At 44.5% G+C, this 18967-nt stretch overlaps 1 protein-coding gene across 4 annotated transcripts in view; it reads right to left on the bottom strand.

The window, feature by feature from the left end:
- BASP1 (brain abundant membrane attached signal protein 1) overlaps nt 1–18067 on the bottom strand; it is a 50064-nt gene extending 31997 nt beyond the window's left edge. Inside the window, exon 1 of one of the 4 annotated variants that reach the window (XM_083876397.1) lies at nt 17923–18067. The gene's annotated coding sequence lies outside the window, so the exon portion shown is untranslated. Of the gene's footprint in view, nt 1–11874; nt 11896–17662; nt 17687–17922 lie in introns of those variants that run through there. The other 3 variants (XM_083876400.1, XM_083876398.1, XM_083876399.1) reach the window with 3 other exon arrangements.
- Nucleotides 18068–18967: the final 900 nt, after the last annotated feature.

Here is an 18967-nt window from a genome sequence, read left to right on the forward strand (position 1 = left end):
TCAGATGAAAATTCATATAGCTTCTTCCTTCGTCTCAAGAAGTTCTTCACAAAAAGTCACCTTTCTTCCTCTCAGAGGCAACAGCTTTTACACCTACTGGAGTCTTCTTAACAAACAGCTTTTCAATCAGACATGCTAATGCAGGTGAGGAGCTGGAGAGCTGCAAGGCCCCATCAGGCACAGGCTCGCACAAGACCGCCTGCAGCGCCAAGGCACGCTGCCTGCCTCCAACACCAGCTGCACCAGGTGCTGGTGGCCATGTGGCTACCCAAAGCACAGCCTCCACTAATATTTTGTGCATCTGCAGCGCTACTTGCAAGCTTTCTGCAGATTGCTGAGCCCTTTGCTGCCGTGCAGCTCTAGTACATACCTTGAGCTAACTCAAAATCACGAGTGCATCACAAAGACCTCCCAGCAGCATCAGCAGTGTAGATGTGCAAAAAAATTCACAGGCAGAAGGAAAAGGAAGCAGGTTTTGATGCAGCAGCACAGTTGTGCAGCTTGCCCAGCAGGACCACTGGGTAATCTCTCAGGCACTGCTCCTCACACTCCCAAGTGCTTGGAAGATTCCCCAACAAGAAGCCACGTGGCATTGCCCAGGGGTGGTCAGGTCAGAAAGATTTGTGAGAACATAACTTTCCAAGTCAAAAACTGGTGGTTTTTTTCAGTCTGTTCTCCTTGACTGCTTTTAGTATTTATATCAGGGATGATGTGCCAGCCATACATTTGTCATCTAAGTTACATTACAGTTTCGAGAAGCTTCATTCTTTCACTCAATGTGAGTTTGCTTTAAAGAAGCAAAAACACTAGAAAACAGGGGTCAGTGTCATGCTGCCTTTACCAGAGGGAACACTGATGTGCTTTAACCTGCATTTATGCTGACTATCTGTGCTGAAGGGATGGTATTGGACCCATTAACACTTGTAGGATGGATTCAATCTCTGTAGTGCCATCCAAATATAGAAGCGTGCCAATGGATCTCCATCATTACTGTCATCTCTCATGTTGCCATTTGGTAATTACTCAGCTTTTTAAAACTGAAGAGGGTTTGTTAGATTTTACAAGCATTTCTGAAAAGCATGTGCAAAAAAAATGTTTTTATAATGAAAGATAAAACTGGTATGATTACCACTGATTTTTATAGGTTACTTTTGTTCAATTTAATTCAATTGAAAAGAATGGAACAAGGACACTTACTCCAGGCAAAGCAATACTGAAACTGATACTGAAACATGCAGTTGGAAGGCACACAGAAGTATAACATACTGGTGTCCATGCTAGTGGGAAAGCAGTAGGGCAAAATGCATGTGAAATTCTACAGGAGGTAGTTAAAATTCTCAGAAGGATAAAATTAGCTCCCACAGAGCTTCCTCATGAATGTGGCTATGGTGCTGCTGTGAACAGAGCCAACTCCTGCACTTCTAAAGCTACCAAATGCATGATGGACAGACTCCCACTTTTATGGCTGCAATATAAACAAGCAGAAAGCTGTAGATCTGATGGATGAGGCTGGTCCAACTACTCTCCACTTCCAGATAAAATCAGAAAATGCATTTACTTGCAGTTGGTTTCTCAAAAATCCCATCAATAGGCCTTTCTTTTTACTGCATTGCCTCAGGACATGGTAGAAAAGACTTCTCCGGGAGTTTCATAGGCAGGAAGTGTCCAATGAGTTACTGCATGAAAAGACAATATGATTGCTGGGCTCACATCATAAAACACAGCTTTACACAAGAATAGCACACTTACCTTGCTGTCCTGACAAACTGTCTCATGTTTGGCTAACAGAGCTAACTTCCCCTCCCTTGAGCAAGTGGTACCGTTTTCCTGCAGCCAAATGGCTGACACAGGAGACATAAATACAAAACCCCTGTACAAAACGAAGTGCAGATTTACAGCTGTTTCATAAATACACTAAGTGAGAAATCATAAATTACACTGAGCAGCTTTCCACAGGATAAGACATTTCAGAAAAAGCGCTAAGTTCCTGTTTATGATAAAAAGGATTTCTTAAACGAGCACTGGTGTAGCAATTTGTTATGTGCAACATGTTTTGATTGCTGCTTTACTGAACTAATTCTATCAAGTACAGCTTGTAGTCTGAACGACCTGTTTTGTAGTGAGAATCGAGAATTACAGATGAAACTGTCAAGCTAAAATACCCTTTACCTTTTGAAGCAAGCTCTAGGTGACTCTTATATTAAACAAAAAACCCAAACAAAAACCCCTCAACTCCTTTGAAGAGATCATAAATATGTATTTGTAATTAAAATAGAGGCCCCTTGATTAAAACTTGTGGAAATCCCCCAAACTCCCTCCAACCAGCATTAAGCAAACACTAAGAAACTTGAAAGTATGAACCCAAGTTTCCAGTTCAACATAACAGTTTTATAATAACAACCTACTCACTATTTTAATTACTCAAATCAAAAGACAACATGAAATGAGAATTTAGTGTGCCTTCTGCAACTCTACTGCAATGCCAGGATCACAATATCCATTGAGTAGTCTGGCTCCTGGCCAAGACACCAAAATGTCTAATGGTCAGAGGCATCCCTTTACTCACCATACCACTTTACTCACACCTGAGTTTTACACAACAGTCTTCACTCAGATGTAAACAAAAGGATTGCATGATAAACCATAAGGGTTATTGCTTGCTTTAACAGGAAACTATTTAAAAAGACAAAAACAAAACAAAACAAAACAAAAAAACCCAAACCAATCAACCAACAACAATTAAAAAAAAAAAAAAAGAAAAAGAAAAACACCACTAAGATTTTTGAGTCAGTCTTCATTTACACAAAATAATGGATATAGGAGATGCAGATGGTCAAGATGGTCATTAAAGGTCACAGTCTGAATAACTCAGTTCTGATTTCCCACACTGGAACTCCCTTGCAAGACATACAGTGGTCTTTGGGCATATTTAGCCCTTCATGACTGAAGTAATTCACTTGCTATATTTTAAAACAAATGCATTTTATTGGAAGATTTCATAATTTGGTTTAAAGCACAATTATTTTTTAAATTTCATAATGTGATGTTTCCATGTTCTAGTCATTAGATGAATCATCTTACAAATGTGGGTTTAGATGAAAAGCATGCTTAGATGAATAACATTAAAAATTTTACAATATTGAAATGAAGGTGTATTTAGGTGATACAGCTAAGCCAAATGAAGTAGCTTGCTGTCAGGTGGGACAGCCACTGCCAGCTCCTCTTCCCTTGCAGCTGGTCTGGCTCTTAGCTGAGCCTTGTGTGAGGTGATTCAGTTCACTGAGCTGTGAGGAAAGGAGCCCAGCCAGAAGAAAAACAAAACAAACAGGGGAGAGCATGAAGCCAGTCCACCCCATGGAGCTGCTGGTTCAGGTCAGCTGTCATACCCGCACCCTTGGAGTGGAAGTATCTAACACCATAGATGGGATTAGTTCTCAAATAAGGGGAAAAAAAAATCACAGATATTGTAATGTAAATTTATATTTTTCACACTATGTTTTTTGTCTTTAATGTAAGGTAATGGGACCAGCTCTGTGATTCATGCCAGGCATTTAATTGGCAATTGGGGACTTGAACATCTTCCCAGTAACTCCTACAAATAAAATACTGCAAAACAGCATAAGGAGTACATATTTAATTATGAATTCAAACAAAGACATTTTCTTTATACTAGAACTACATGGTAAAAACCTGTTACAGTCCTCCAAAAGATTGGTATTTATGGCATTTTTATATAAGCTTTCACAGTCCAACAGGTGAAAATTTAGCTGCTCTTTGCTTAAAGAGGGTCACTTTTTCTGTAAAAGAGCATGTTTCAATTCCCCCCTGCCGATTTTTGACTTGAACCTGAGCTTTCAACACCTCAGTGAGGGCTCAGACCAGAGACATTCTCTTGCCAGCTGATACTTTGTATAGCATAGAGTAGACAGCTCTATCAGCAGAGGCTGAGCCTGACCCAACCAAAACAAGGTAACAGTCTGCTGACTGTTTTATAGGAGACAAGACTAATACCCCAGCTGAAGTCAGCAAGAGCAAAGGATGCAAACCCTTGACTGTCCATGTTGTATATGTCTTTCATTAATTAACACTAATTAGTCCATAGGCTTTGTGTCACATTGCATGGTTTAGGTCTTAAACCTAGAAGTTCTTATGAATTGTACTCTTTATTTAGTGGCTAGTTACCTGACAGTAGAAAATGGAAATCTTTTTATTATCACAGAACAGTTTGAGTCTGAAGAGACCTTAAAGATGATCTAGTTCCAAGCTCCCTGCCATGGGCAAGGGCACCTTCTACTAAACCAAGGGCTGGGGCATCCACAGCTTCTATGGGCAGCCTGTTCCAGTGCCTCACCTCCCTCACAGCAAAGAATTTCTTCCTAATATCTAATCTAAATCTACCCTTTTCGTTTAAAGCCATTCCCCCTTGTCCTATCCCTACATGTCCTTCTAAAAAGCCCCTCTCCTGCTTTTTTATAGGCCACTTCGGGTATAGAAAGGCTGGTCTAAGGTCTCCCTGTAGCCTTCTCTTCTCCAGCCTGAACAACCCCAGCCTTCTCAGCTTGTCCTCATAGCAGAGGATGTTGCAGATAGTAGTCTCAAAAACATACTCTCGTCCCGAAATACAAACTTGAGTGTTGTTTTTAAAATTCATGTTTATTTTTCTTAGCCTGTCTGTTCGGTAGAAAAGATTTCTGTAAAAATGACTCATTGTGTCAACCGTATCTGACTGATACCTGTGAGATATTTCTCTATGACAAATCAGACCAGCTCTGAGTTTAAGCACCGGCATGCACACAGCACTTAAAAACAAAAACTTTTTTCTAGGATTTATCAACCTGTAAATAAAGTTCCAACATGTCATTTTCAGTCCTTCATCTTGCTTACCTGTTCCTTTCCCTGCAGAGCTCCATAAGGCAGGTGATGAAACGGGCTTGATTGGATTACTAGTGAACAGTTTTAACAAAACCAGATTAACCACCAAAACACAGCTGAAGGAAGCTCTGATGCAGGATGCTGACTCAAGGATAAGCAGTGAAAGCCCCACAACCACTCTAACCCACAGCCCTCATTCAGTAGCTCCCACGCAGCGATGTCCTGCAGAGAAGAGGGCACTGCCTGTGCATACACTACTACACACTTCCTACCTACCACAGTACATGCTACTGCATAGTAGTACACACTTGCAGAACCCTGTTTATCCAGGGCACACTCCTTTTCCTCATTGCCATAATTTCTAGCTGTGCTCTTTCTCATGTACAGGCCCATGAACTGGAAAAAAACAATTCCATTTTGCAGTACTTCGTGTCAGTTTATAAGAGCTTATTAATATTAATAAGACCTAATGCCTGGGATTTTGTTTCCAACTAAAATAATTCTAACCTAAGGCATGTTTTTTTCTGACCCATCTTCTCAACATGGAAACTGCACTGCTGCACACACTTACCTTGCATAGGTTAAAAAGATAATGCTTCTTCCTCTTCAGGCAGTAGAAAACTTGCCTTCAACATCGATACTATTCAAATTAACCTACCGCTGGTTTCTCAAAGGAAGCAAGGAGAAACGCAGAAAAGCAGATGGATGACAGAACACTGGGATTAATATTCTGGTAAATGCTTTTGTATTACGATTGCAAACACAAGCAAGTATATTTATATCCATATCTATATATAAATTATATTTATATCTATATAGCTATATAGCTATCTATCTATCTATCTATCTGAACATCAATCCCAATCAGTGCTGCCCACTCAACCATCCAAATTACAGTAAAATTCTAGTGGCTCACAGCTCTGACTTTATTAGTGCAACTCAATTAGATTCAAATCAGATACTCACTGATCAACATGAATACAACCAGAATCAAGCCCACCACTCTAGTTCTGCTCCTAAATATGCCTCCTTCTTGGAAAGGTTTGCTTTAAAAAGTGCCAACACACTGCTGTGCACGACTTGACCTCCATACATTGCTAAATAATCTAACAATTAGCAGCTAAATGAAGGTGAGCATTCCCTTATCTCTAATAATACCAAGACACAGGCAACTAGCCAAGAATCTGGTATATTAAACAGAAAAACAGAGGCAAAATCTGCAAGTGCTTCTTGAGAGCATACTATTTCCAGCAAGCACATATGGAAACTAAATACCTCTTAAGTTGCCCTCAGGTAGGAAAAATTGATTGATTAATTGATTGATTGATTGATTTCAAACACACAGTCCAAAGCAGCATGGATAGCCCCTGGTATTAAACCAGGAACTTCAAAGGCAGCTGCCCACCTGCACACAAAAGATAAACTGCACAAAGATATTTGTTCAGCTAAATATTGTGTTTATTCAAAAGCATTTATGAATACACCAAGGATTTCTTTAGAAATTATATAAATTTCCAAGCTATTGTTATTATACCATTAAGTTTCAGTCACCATATGTTGAAAACATGTGAAGAGCCTTCTCCACTCATCTGTGGAACAAACCAGAAAACGTTTCTGCAGCCTACAGATTAAGCAGCAAAAGACATCCTAGTGTTATCAGAAGTACACAACTGACCCAGATACAGTTACAAAATTTCATTCTGGGCTTGAAGAGTAAAATTTTCAAACATACAAACATGATTACTTATCACTGTCTTGAAATAAAATTTGGGAACTGAAAAGCCTCAATCATTTTTGTAAGCTTTATTCCCCTTCTTGCACATCAGCTCTAATTTGAAGAATAGCCTCAAACTTAAAGCCCATTTAAAGAATTCTGTCAAAAGTACTATGAGAAATCTCCATTTAACAACCTACACTGTTCAGCATCAACAAACTAAATAGCTTCTTCCCAGCTCTAGAAAAGCCCTATTTGTGTGTTTATTTCTAGTATATACCATGCCAATAAAGCATATTAGCAGAGGGGTCACCTTTGGATCTCAATATTAACAGACCTCAGACACACTGCCAATAAATCAGTACACTTGGGAAGGATTTTGTTTCAACTGAACTTATTTCGCTGCATTCACGAACTGGTTCACTCCAAAGGTTCCCCATGTCTCTGATCACACAAACCACAAGACTGAAAGACACCTCAAGAGAAGTTATTTCCTCTCCTTGCTCCAAGGCAGAATGAGTCACATTTAAGTAATCTCCCAATGGTTATTTCTTACCTAGTCTTAAAATAATCATTCGCTTCTTTACACTGCACAAAATCAATGTTCATTTCTCCCTTTCACAGGTCCTGTTTGATCACTCTTATTGTTTACATGTGCATCCACTTGAACAGTAGCTCTCTTTTATGTGGCATATGACCCATGCAAGTAATATCTTTAAATGTTCAAAGCATGATATATAAAAAAGGAAATTCTTCAATGTCCACTTTAGGATAGTTAAAGGGCAATTTATTCTATTCTGTTTCTAAACACTTAACACAACTAAGGAATGGACCTCTGTTATCCTTGTCTTCCCTTTCTTGTCAACAAAGTCTTCTTTATGGTAACTCTGACCACATATTCCCAACAACTACCACATACTGTCTTTATAAGAAATTATTCCACAGTCAAGGAATTTTTACTATGATTTATTCATTAAAAATTATTTAAATAATTTTAAATCAGCTTAACTGATCATCTGTCACCTGTTACAAAGCAAAGAGTCACTCTTTTCCTCATGCAGTCCAAAGTTATCTACATGAACAGTGTAAATCTCATTTCTTGTGTACAACTCAAGTTAACTTGCTAGACCTTAGTGACAGAACACAGAAAGATGACTCTTTGTCATGAAAGGCTTTAAGGTGATTGTAAGCTATGAGGCATATTGCTAAGATTAAAAAATATTCCATTGTGTTAGTTAAGATGAACTCTCTGTATTTTTTTTTATTTCATATGAATATATTCCTGGCTGTGGCTCTGTAACTTTGAGATATAGTCTCTTAGGAACCGTGAGCAGATTTAACCACAAATAGCTAAATGCGCCTAGATACATGAAGTTTTATTTAACTATCTCCTTAGCTAATTAGATCAGGGGACCAGGATCACATGGCTAGATTAATTAAGATAAAACAGGGCATTTGTAATAATTAACTCATCTCTTTGGTCTTCTTTCCAGAACAGGGAGTCAATGAACATCACTAGTGCAGCAGCCAATGACTTCCAACCACTGACACAGTCTCACCAAAGCCACTGCAAGACAGCCCAGAAGGCTCCCTTGGACAGTCTGATTTTATTTGTTTGTTTCAAAAAGACCAGAGGAGCTCCTTCCCAAGTGGAATCCCTAAGGCTGATCAGAGGTGAGGTTTCCAAAGACAGCAGGGTGAGACAGGCAAGAGAGTCAAGCCAGGAACTAGAAGCTTAGAAAAAAACCCATAAAATGCTGAGGACCAGGTAGTAGACCCACATTCAAATTCCCAGGGTGTTGAAAAGGAAGTTCGGCACTAGGGAGGACTCTGGTTTTTCAATTCCAATGCACAAAACTTCCGTGTACTTGAAGCAAGCATTAGTATTCAAAACTTGAAAGGGCTTGTAGGCGGACATCAGGCTGCGAATAAACCTTATATTTATCTATTATTTTGGCTCTATCAACACTGTAAGTTTTCTCTGTCTACGGAGTCAGTTAACTGAGATGACTAGCTGCAATTCTAATGAAAATAATGTCCTTTGAGGAGGTTTTTTTGGGAGCACAATGTACAGCAGATGATCTAAATCAATACCTTTCAATTCCCTGGCCCCCTACGTGGGCACCCTCCACAGAGACCAAAAGCTATTTTGTGTCTTTACCCTGTAGATACAAACTTGTCCCTCAGAATAAAAGACATAGATATCTGTCATCATGAACTCACTTGGTCCTCACCTTGATGGCATCGCATTCAATGTCCACAGCAATCACGTTGTCATCTCCATCATTTATAGATGTTATGCTTTATTTAGACACAATCAAAATCTAGAGCAATTAGAAGTGGATCCAAAGAATGTCTCTCTATAAAAGAAGCCCTGACCAGTATGACTGTGACAGCTACTGGCCTTTATGCAATATGCAACCCAGCACAGCCACAGCTTGACAGACAAGCTTTGTCTTTCATAATAGCAAATGTTTCCCGTAAAGCTGTGTTCTGGAAGGTTTTTCAACTCACTAATGCAGTCTAATTATGAGCTTGCAGCAATTTAATTTTCTACAGGAATCAAACAAATCTAGTTCTTCTTGAAAATAAGACTGACAATTCAAGCTATCACAGCAGGTTTGGGTTTGCTGGTGGTTTTTTTTTTTTTTTTTTTTCATTTAGTCAAGAGTCACTTTTGTTTAAAACTAAAACAATGCGTAAAAAGGAAAAATCCTCTCCCCTTTCAGTCAGCAGAGGAAATCACATTAATATTTTTTCAGCTGGTAAGAAGTTTAAAACTGTTGAATGCTTTCATCTGGCAGAGCTCCAAGTTTTCCATATTGTTACAGGATTTGCATGAAACTTTGTTTAAGACCAAGTTCTCATGTTGATATGATCTCATTTTAGTGAACATCTAGATTTGGGAGCCATATGTATGCAAACCACTGGGGTCTGTTAGCATGAGTTATAGAGTTTAAAATTAAAGTTTTACAAGACGTGGTTCTGGACTCATACCCCTGTTCATTACATATGAATGCCAGCACACAATTAAGCTGATGACATAGATCTTCCTGTGTTCTGCATGTCTGCTAATGCACACACTGCATGTTACTGTGTGATTATCAAGGTGTTCCCTGAAATAGGCTGAGTTAGTTCATGGCTGAAAATACGGACTTCTAGAAAGGATAAGCAAGGGAAATGGCTACATAGCCACCATGCTAATTTAATTTAAATGCAGATAAGTGAGCTACAGTAACATGGCAAGGAAGGGCACAGAGACAAAGCTAGATGAAAAATTAGCTTGAAGACAACAAAACTTTTTTAAATGGGATACATTTACAAATATGGACAGAGAAAATACGATGCATCCCAACAGGTTAGAATACTGTTTCTAACAAGAACAAATAGCTTCTTCAGTCAGAAGAAAATGTGCCAAAGGATTTGTTTTTTTAAGTAGAAAGGAAATGAAAGCTACTGAGATAAATATTTCTCAGCCTGTAAATTTACTCTCATTGTTCCACAGAAATCTCCTGGACAGATATTTTCTTCTGAACCATGAATCTGTCAGTGCAGAACTTCCTTCGCTCTCTATCACCTTTGTGTTTCAGATGGTAAGGCACTTGGATGTTCCTCACAGGGTCAATGGCTGTGGGAGAGCACGCAGTGCCAGCCCATTTCCCTCAACACCATACTCCATATATCAACTCCAACTCAGAACACACATGGCAAGTATTTAAAGACACAATATTTATCCGGCTTCGAGCATTTGTTGTCTGTTAACTGATATGTTTGCTCATCTCCATAAAGTCTTGGTAACAGTGACGTTCCAAGAGGTGTTTGCAAAAACACCTGTAGGAGACTTGCAGTCCAGTTTGAACCCTTGGTAACAGAAGGTACCTCCACACTGAAGGCCACTTTCAATACATCGTGGCCAAGTGGGATTGTCAATCCAGTGTGCTGTTCAGTCAGGAAATGAGACACCATAAGGAGTGCCACATTCCTATTCCTAGCAGCACCAATAATTTCTTCATGAATCTGTCAGTCACTGACTCATCCACAGAAGAAGATGACAGCTGAACTTTTAGTGACCTAATAATCATTCTAGTGCTTATAAAAAAACCCCATAATATTAGTTTTATTGAGCTCTGTTGAGGCTTCTACTCACTATTACATGAACAGGAAAAGAGTGCACTCCGGTGAAATATCATATTTCAGTGCACATGGCAGCCCTTACTTAGCTTGGCTCTAAAAGCTAATTCATTAAGGTAATGTCATCTGTTCAAGGCAACTGGAGGGAAAGGATGGGCCACTATGCAGAAAGCTGAACGTTCCTCTAGATATCACTAGGGAAACTACCACTGAATAAATCATCAAAATGCAGAATACTAGTCGAACATCAGATGGCTACAAGCAGCTTAAAAGGTTTCTGCTAGTACCTCTTCAGCAGAGGATGGTGTTCTTCGACATGAATATCTCTGAGGGTAGGAAATGAGAAAAGGGAACAGCATACAGAAGCAGAGAATGAATAAATTCCTCTCACTAAAATTTTCCCCTGTGAGTAGTACAAGATCTTTCAGAAAAAAAAAGATATCTTTAAGGACAACTTGTCACTCTCCTTGAACTCTCACATCCTACATGCAACATTCTAGAGCTATCAGAAAGCTCTTAGCTATGGTTGTTGGAGTTACATAGAGTATGTGTGGACTGCAAACAAGGGTTTCCACATTCCCACATTTGCTTCATTCTGCTAATTTAAGCATTTGAATTACAGGCTCGGAGGCTATCCTGAGCACTCAGGTACCCTACAGAAGCCTCACATGCTCCTAGTGAAAGCTGCAAGCGAAATAAAGTTACCAACCAACAGTACTGTCCTACAGCTCAAGTAACGTGTGGAATGGAAAAGCCTGGAGAATCTGGTCTGATTTTTAATTCATCCTCTGGAGAACTCCCATCTGTCTTGCTTTGCAAGGCCTGTAGATCTGAAAAGCAAAGCAATGGCCAACAAACATCTTTCACCCTCTCTTCAGTGACACCAGCTGTTCCCAGTGCAGACTATACATTCACTGGAGCAGGATTTATATGCAGGGCTGAGTGAAGCTGCTGGATGAAAATGAGCCCCACTCTCTCAGCATATCTAGTTAGGAAGTGTTGAATACAGCAGCTACCACATCTTCCCCATTTGCTTCAGTTTTTATGGGGACAGCAAGAAACCCATAAGAACTGTCTTCACCAGCTCAGATCTCACTGAATTTGCCTCCTCCCACCAGATCTGCACAATTAGCAGCAAAAGTCAATTATGCACTTACCAGCACTGGCCAAAATAGAGCAACTTTGCGCTACTGGAAGCTTTGCGTATGAAAGGGAAATGTAGAAATAATCTGAACACCTCATCCAGTGTGACAGGCTTCACCCTGTCCTTTTTCAGACTCTTAATTTTATACCACCTCTACCCTGTTTTTGTTTTTGTTTTCATTCTCCACTAATGACGCGCTTCACTGCCTTGAGGAAGGATGATTACAGGAAGCTGATGTAGCAATTCTCTGGCTCCAGTCTATCTCAGACAAGCACATACCACAGAATTTCTCATGGTGTAACTCTTCCATGTTGACTATGTTTGTAATTGGGTTTTCACCGTTTTCTACATCCTGATTTGTACATGTTTGGCATGTGTTTTTCTAAGGTAGAAAGAGAAGAAACTTGCATCAGTTCTATAATTTTTGATCATTCTTTGTTTTGTCTAACTTTGCTTCATTTCTTCTCCATAGTTCAGCAATCATCTTAAATTTGTCTAGCAGATGCATATCTACAGGATCCTGCTATGTGTCCATCTACTTCATCCTAAAATAATTAATCACATCAAGATGAAATTATGAATATGAGCCCCTCCATCACCAACCAACCACACACACACACACACAAAAAAAAATAGTAATAGCAGCAAGTTCAAAAACTATAATCAGGCTCTGCTCTTCTGCAGGGGTTATGTTCTGCATCCATTGAGTATTAAAACACTATTGAAACAGGAGCTAGCAAGAAGCCCTGATTTCTCTGCTTGTACAGAACTAGCTTCCATTTGCCATGCAAAGTCATGGTGGCATAGATTTCTGTCTTTAAAATTAGTCCTTGGGAAACTTTGTCATTACAGATACTAGGCTTTTGCCTAAAGGAAAAGGTTATGCTTCAACAGTGCATTCATATCCTCCTCATGCCAAGGCACGAGTGGTATTACAATCACCATCATGATATTATCCATCAAGATTGGTAGCTAAGGCCCACTCCTACTATACATTCAGTGTTGTATTCTTTGTAAGGACAGTAAGTCTCTAATCAAACTGAAGATCCTGCCATTAGTCGTATGGTTTACATAAAGCACCAGGTCATGCTGTTCTGAACAACTGCTAAGGCAGTGTACACAAAATAAAATCTTTTGAAAAGGCATTCAAATTCCTAAAAGTTAAAAAAAAAATCCCTGGATCAGCAGATCATAATCATACGTGGCACCACTTACCAGGCTAAAATCTAAACTATGCAACATGTGACTAAAAAGCATGTGGCTTTTCCAATGCTATCACACTGCTGGGGGACTTGGCAGTATATACACAACAAGTCAGGCAACTATACAGACTGCTTCATTCCTATTCTCCAGAAGACAATACCAAACACATCAAAAGAGATCAGTCTATGATTTATATCCTAAGACAGAAGGTTTTTATTAATAAAACTGTTTCCTCAGAGTTAAACTCCATTAACCGTACTTAAGACGGAATTACTACACATCTTGCTCCCAGGCAAAACCTGACCATTCAACATGTGTTACAAATCAGTATCTCTTCACATTTATTGGTGTGCAGAAGAAAGTCAAAGGATTTATTTTCAGATTCTGGCAAGTCAGGAATCTTTCATGTTTAAGGATTGCTATCGATCTATTTCTATCTTAAACTTATAAATTTTCATGCCAAATAATCAATAGATACATTTTTATATTAACCACATTTCTCCATCTTGAAGTAAGAAGCTTAGGTGGCATCACTTTTAGGGAAGAGAACTGTGAGATACAAGATATTGTAAGGAAGACTTCAAAGTCCTTTCCATTCTGCATGAGGTTCCTCCCCTTCTTCCCCCTGCATATTTTTTTAATCTTGAAAGCATTTCCTACTAATGCATGAAACCCCCATTATGCTGCATATGGTTTCTGTTATCAAGTCTATAACGCTTTCAGAATTTCTTTGATTTCTCTCGTTGTTACCTCATTCTTTTCATTCCTGATTGACACAGAAGAAACAATCCAAGGCATTCCTAAGTATCTTTCTTTGGCTATGAATCAGTCTCCATACTCCTGTAGTGTACCTCAAAATGGCCTGCCTTTACTACCCTTGTATGGATGAAAATAAACCCTTGAATATTGGTTGCTTATTATACTCTTCATTAGGTATTTGAAGATCATCCAGTTTTCTTACTTGAAGAACTAGATTTTACCCAGTAACTTAACATTGCATCCATGGATACTATGCTTACACCTACACACCTAAATCAAGACCTGGGATTTGTGCACAAATATGTACAAAAAAATGCAGAATACCCTTTATACAGATGTGATTAAAAAAAAAAAATAAAAATAAACCTCCAAAATTCTTGTTTTCAAAATTAGTGCAAGATCAGCTTTCCATGGCAGATTTCCAAATATTAACTAGCTCAATGGTAGCCAAGTGTCTGAAAATGTAACCACACAGAACTCTCCCAAAATTTAATGGGAAGGTCCGCCTCTACACTGCAACCAGCTTTTTTTTCCTACCCTGCTCAGTGCGTCCCATTGGGCCATGGGTGGGTGCTGGCACAAGGGAAGAATTTACCATAATTTACCATTGTTCAGGAGGAAGCTGCCGTGTACGAAGGAGGTTCTGCTAAAGGACTTCATGGTTCACTGCATGGGACAAAGCTACCAGTGGAACACAGCACAAACAGAAGAAGCTTCACTTGGAAAACACAATTTATTCCACAGACTTGATTTTGAAAGATCAGAACACTTAAGGACTGGAGACAGCTCTAGACATGGCTCAGAAATTATGGAGGTTGCATACCCTGTAGTCTTATGGTAAGGATATGTGCCAAAGGTGTTCCACTCTGAAATAAATCAACTTTGTATCACCACGTTGTTTCAGACGGTGTTGATTTCAAATGCAAAGGTGTATGGAAGAGGGTGGGGGAGAGAGAAAAAATTTCACCAGATCATTGCTTGAGGCAATAACTTGAACAGTGATTTTACTATTTTTACCTTTTTAATGTTGATTTTAACTAGGTATTATATACTCAGGTTCAAATCAACAGAAAAATACTGCATGATTGCATTTGGGGAGCTACATACAATTTCCCTGTATTACACAACATACATGAAGCATACAAGAATAGGCAGAGCCACCATGAATTTCCCAACGTTTTGTGTTTATTCTGTCCACAGATCACAGTTGGTGCTCCCTTGCTACACTGAAACAGCCAGACAAAAAGAAAATACCCACCGCATGCAATTCACTAGCGAGGGAGATTACAAAACAAAGCTTCTCCCTCACATGAAGTTCTGTGAGACAATGAGTAGACAGCAAGTGCAAAAGCCTTTGGCCACGTCTTTGCTTCTTCTTTTTTCCTCACCCCTAAAGGTTGCCTACAATCCTCAGAAACACCCTGAATACAAAAGGATTGTGTGGGACCAGGTATCCCCCCTGGAGAGAGCAGTAGCAGCAGATGCTGCATCTTCCCTCAGTATGGCACTCCCACTCCAGACTCTCCCTGCCCTAATGGGGAACGTCTACGCAGGGGAAAAATCCCTTCAGTGTTTGAAGCCTGGCCGCCAGTTTAGGTGGTGCCTGGCAAGCATCTGGCAAGCAGAGAGGGGACATTTGGACATATTTTAGGGCTCTGATGGATTCTTCAGAGGAGATCTTAATTGGAAACACTGGGAATATCAAGTAATTGCCATGCAAGGGGCCTTGGGGTGTATGTTTTCCAGTGAATGTTCATCGCCCTCGAGGGGAAGCAATAAAACCCACTGCCATCGCCTGTTGAGAAGCCCACCGGCAATATTCCTTTGTCAGCTTTAACTCCAGCCTGACTAACAAACCAGTTGTCTTCTGCTGAGAAACTGTCATTAGCTTACAAATTTATCCATTTCAAACGGGCTTAAGCACGCTCCCTCTAAAGAGAGAGATATATCCGAATTTTGGACAAGAGCTGGGAAAGGACAGCGGTGCAGAAGGAACAGGCACCAACGCCGGCATCGAGACGCAACAATTCGAACAAAAGAGATCTCAAGATGTCGCACTAACACGCACGCACGCACTCCTCCTCTCGATAGATCGCTTCCATAGATTGCTTCCCTGGGCGGAGGGGGATGCTCCGGGAGCGGGCAGAGCACGCGGTGTCTCCTGACGGAGCCGGCCGGGAGCAGGTCCTGCGGTGTCCCTGCTCCAGGGGCTGCCCCTGCGGCTCCTACGCTCAGCCCTCTGCCCAAAGGGACCAGGAACGACCCCGGGCTGCCGCAGAGGGACCCCCAGCCCCACCGCCCCCGCGGCCGCCCAGAGCCCGGGCGGTGTCGGGGCCGGGGCGGGGCAGCTCTGGGGCACCGCAGGCTCCCTTGCCGCCCACCGAGACCCGCTGCGGGCGGGGAGGGCCTTTCCCCTTCCTAAATGCCAAATTTCGTGTCGGTGAGACAGACGGGGGGCTGACAGGGGCGGGGGCGCACGGGTCCGCTCCATCACGGTGCACGGTGACAGAGGCCAAAGCTGAGGCAGGCGCAGCGGGGCAGGAGGGGTCCCGGGGCATCGCTGGGTCCCCCCACGAACCCGCTGGGGCCGGCGGGGGGCGGGGGGGGGGGCGCGCCCGGGGGTCGCGGCGCGGAGCCTTTGCTTTGTTCCGCCGCCGCCTGCGCGCATGCGCCGGGCACAGACAAAGGCGCGGGCGGGCGGCGGGGGCTTCCCGCATCCCCTCCATCCGCATCCCCTCCATCCGCATCCCCTCCATCCGCATCCCCTCCATCCGCATCCCCTCTACTCTGCATCCCTCCATCCGCATCCCCTCCATCCGCATCCCCTCCATCTGCATCCCCTCTACTCTGCATCCCCTCCAGCCGCATCCTCTTCATCCGCATCCCCTCCATCCGCATCCCCCTACACTCCGCATCCCCTCCAGCCGCATCCCCCCTCCACTCCGCAGCCTCCTCCGCCCCGCATCCCACCCACTCCGCATCCCCCCGCGGCGCCCGCCCGGGGTGGCAGAGGGCGGGGGTGTCCCGGGCTGTGCTGTGTCCGCCTCCTTCTCCCCCGCGGCAGGCGCCACGCCCAGCTGAGGCGCGGGGAAAGCGCCCTGCGGGAGCCGCGTTTGAAAGACACGCGTGTGCGTGGGGGAGAGGCGGCACGGCGGGGCGGGGGGGGAAAGAAAAAAGGTCGAGGGGAATCGTAGCTTTCTTTAGCGGAGGGAAAACGGAAAGCCAGAGAGAGGGCTGACGGGGACCTGTGGGAAGCGGGGGGCGGCGGTCGGTGAATATTCATGGACCGGGGGCAGCGGCGCTCCCTGTCCTGTCCGACGGCGGGTCCGTGCCCCCGCTGGGGCAGCCGCGCCCCCGGGCCCCGCCGTGTCCTGCCGTGTCCTGCCCCGCCGGGAGCGGCGCTTCCAACCCGCCGGCTCGTCCAGGCGCACGCGTGACCGCGGGGCAGCGCCGCTTCCCCCGGGGACAGTCGCGTTGTCGCCGGCCACAATGGGCGAGCGCCGCTCCCCCGCCGCTCGCCCGCCCCGCCGCCCCCGCAGCCCGCGGAGCCCCCGCCATCCCCCCGCAGCCCCGCCGCCCCCCGCCCAGCCCCCTGCCATCTTCCCGGCGCCGGGCGTGCTCTTCTCCCAGCGCTTCCTTTCATGGAGAGCTCGGGGCATCTGCCTTTTTTCCCCTTTTTTTTTTCTTTTTGTTTTAAATTATTGTTACAAATTAAGCAGACTCCCTTTGGAAAGAGGCTAAAAGCATCGAAAAGAAATTGGGCATAAACCACTATTCTTCCCACCACACCCACCGCTACCCCCACCCTTCCCCGGGAGAGCCTTCCCGGGCATTTAAACCTCACGGAATCGCCCTCGGTCCGTTCTGTGCCTCGGTCCCGCTCCCAAGTGTTCCCCTCTCGAGGAATCGAGCTCCTCGCAGCGATATTCCTAAAATGTGCCCGGGCGGGCGCCCCCCGGGCTGCTCCGCTCCCCCTGCTCTCCCCGATCCACACGCCCATCTCCTCTCCCCGCAGCCGAGACACAACGGGAGGGGAAATGATAAAAACGGCAAAACTCTCGCTGTGTAAACGCCATAAGTGAGACACACCGCGTCTTACCTTGATGTGTTTTTCCTGTGTCCCTGCCGGTGTGTTTGTGTGCTGGGGTGTCACAAAGAGAGTCCCAGGTGGCCCGGAGCCGCCTCGCCTGGCCCGGAGCGCTGTGGCTCTCGCCCGCTCGCTCGCCGGGACCGGAGTGCCTGGTGCCTGCCGGAGCACTGCTACCGCGGCTGCTGCCTCTGCATTTCTCACTCTCTCCCCCTCCCTCTTTCCCTCCCTCCCCCCTTCCCTGTGACAGTCTGTGGGCAGTTCAAAAGCCACAGGCTTTATTTATTTATTTCCGGGGGATGCGCCGCGCGGCGCTGGCGCGTAGGGGGCGCACGGAGCCCGCGGTTAAATATCGGCCGGGCGGGGGGCGCACCGCGGGGCCGCCGAGGCACCTTGCAGCATCACCCCCCCCCCCCCAACACACACCCCTCAAAAGAAAGGGCAGGGCGCTGCCGGGCTCCCTGCCCCGAGCAGAGCGGGGCGCACGCCGAGGTGCGGGGCGCTCCCCAACGCGGAGGGGCTGACCGTGCACCGTGGGGCGGAGGGCCCGTCCCCGGCCGAGCCGGGATGCTGCGCGGCGGAGGGAGCAGCCTACACCTGCAGCCCTCTCGGGGAGCGGGAAAGCCGCTCGGCACGGCGGAGAGGGGCCCCGCGGGCTGAAGAGACTAACAATTCCCGGGTCTGGATGCTCTTGGCGCGCTTAAGGAGAGGGTCTGCCGGTTAAACACAAAGGCAGCAAAATAGAGGAAAGCAACACATTTCTCAGGAGAATGGATCTCTCCCGGGCGCTCCTGCAGCTGAAGAGCTGGCCTGAACGTCGCTGGGGCTCCGGGACTGGTTTCCCTCCAGCTCTGCCCCCGTTCCAAAGCATCCCTGAGGCCGCCACGGCACAACGAGGGCGCTGCCCTCGCTTTCCCGCCGCCCTCCTCCCACAGCCCGGCTGTGGCGGGCCCGCTGTGCCCTGCCCGGGATCCCGGCGGCGGCGGGCGGTGCGCGGGGCTGGGGCGCCCTCTGCTCCCCGGGCCGGGCCGGGCCGGGCCGGGCTGGGCTGGGCCGG

Source organism: Zosterops lateralis (assembly GCF_965231275.1).
Source record: "Zosterops lateralis genome assembly, chromosome: 1".
Taxonomy (NCBI): domain Eukaryota; kingdom Metazoa; phylum Chordata; class Aves; order Passeriformes; family Zosteropidae; genus Zosterops; species Zosterops lateralis.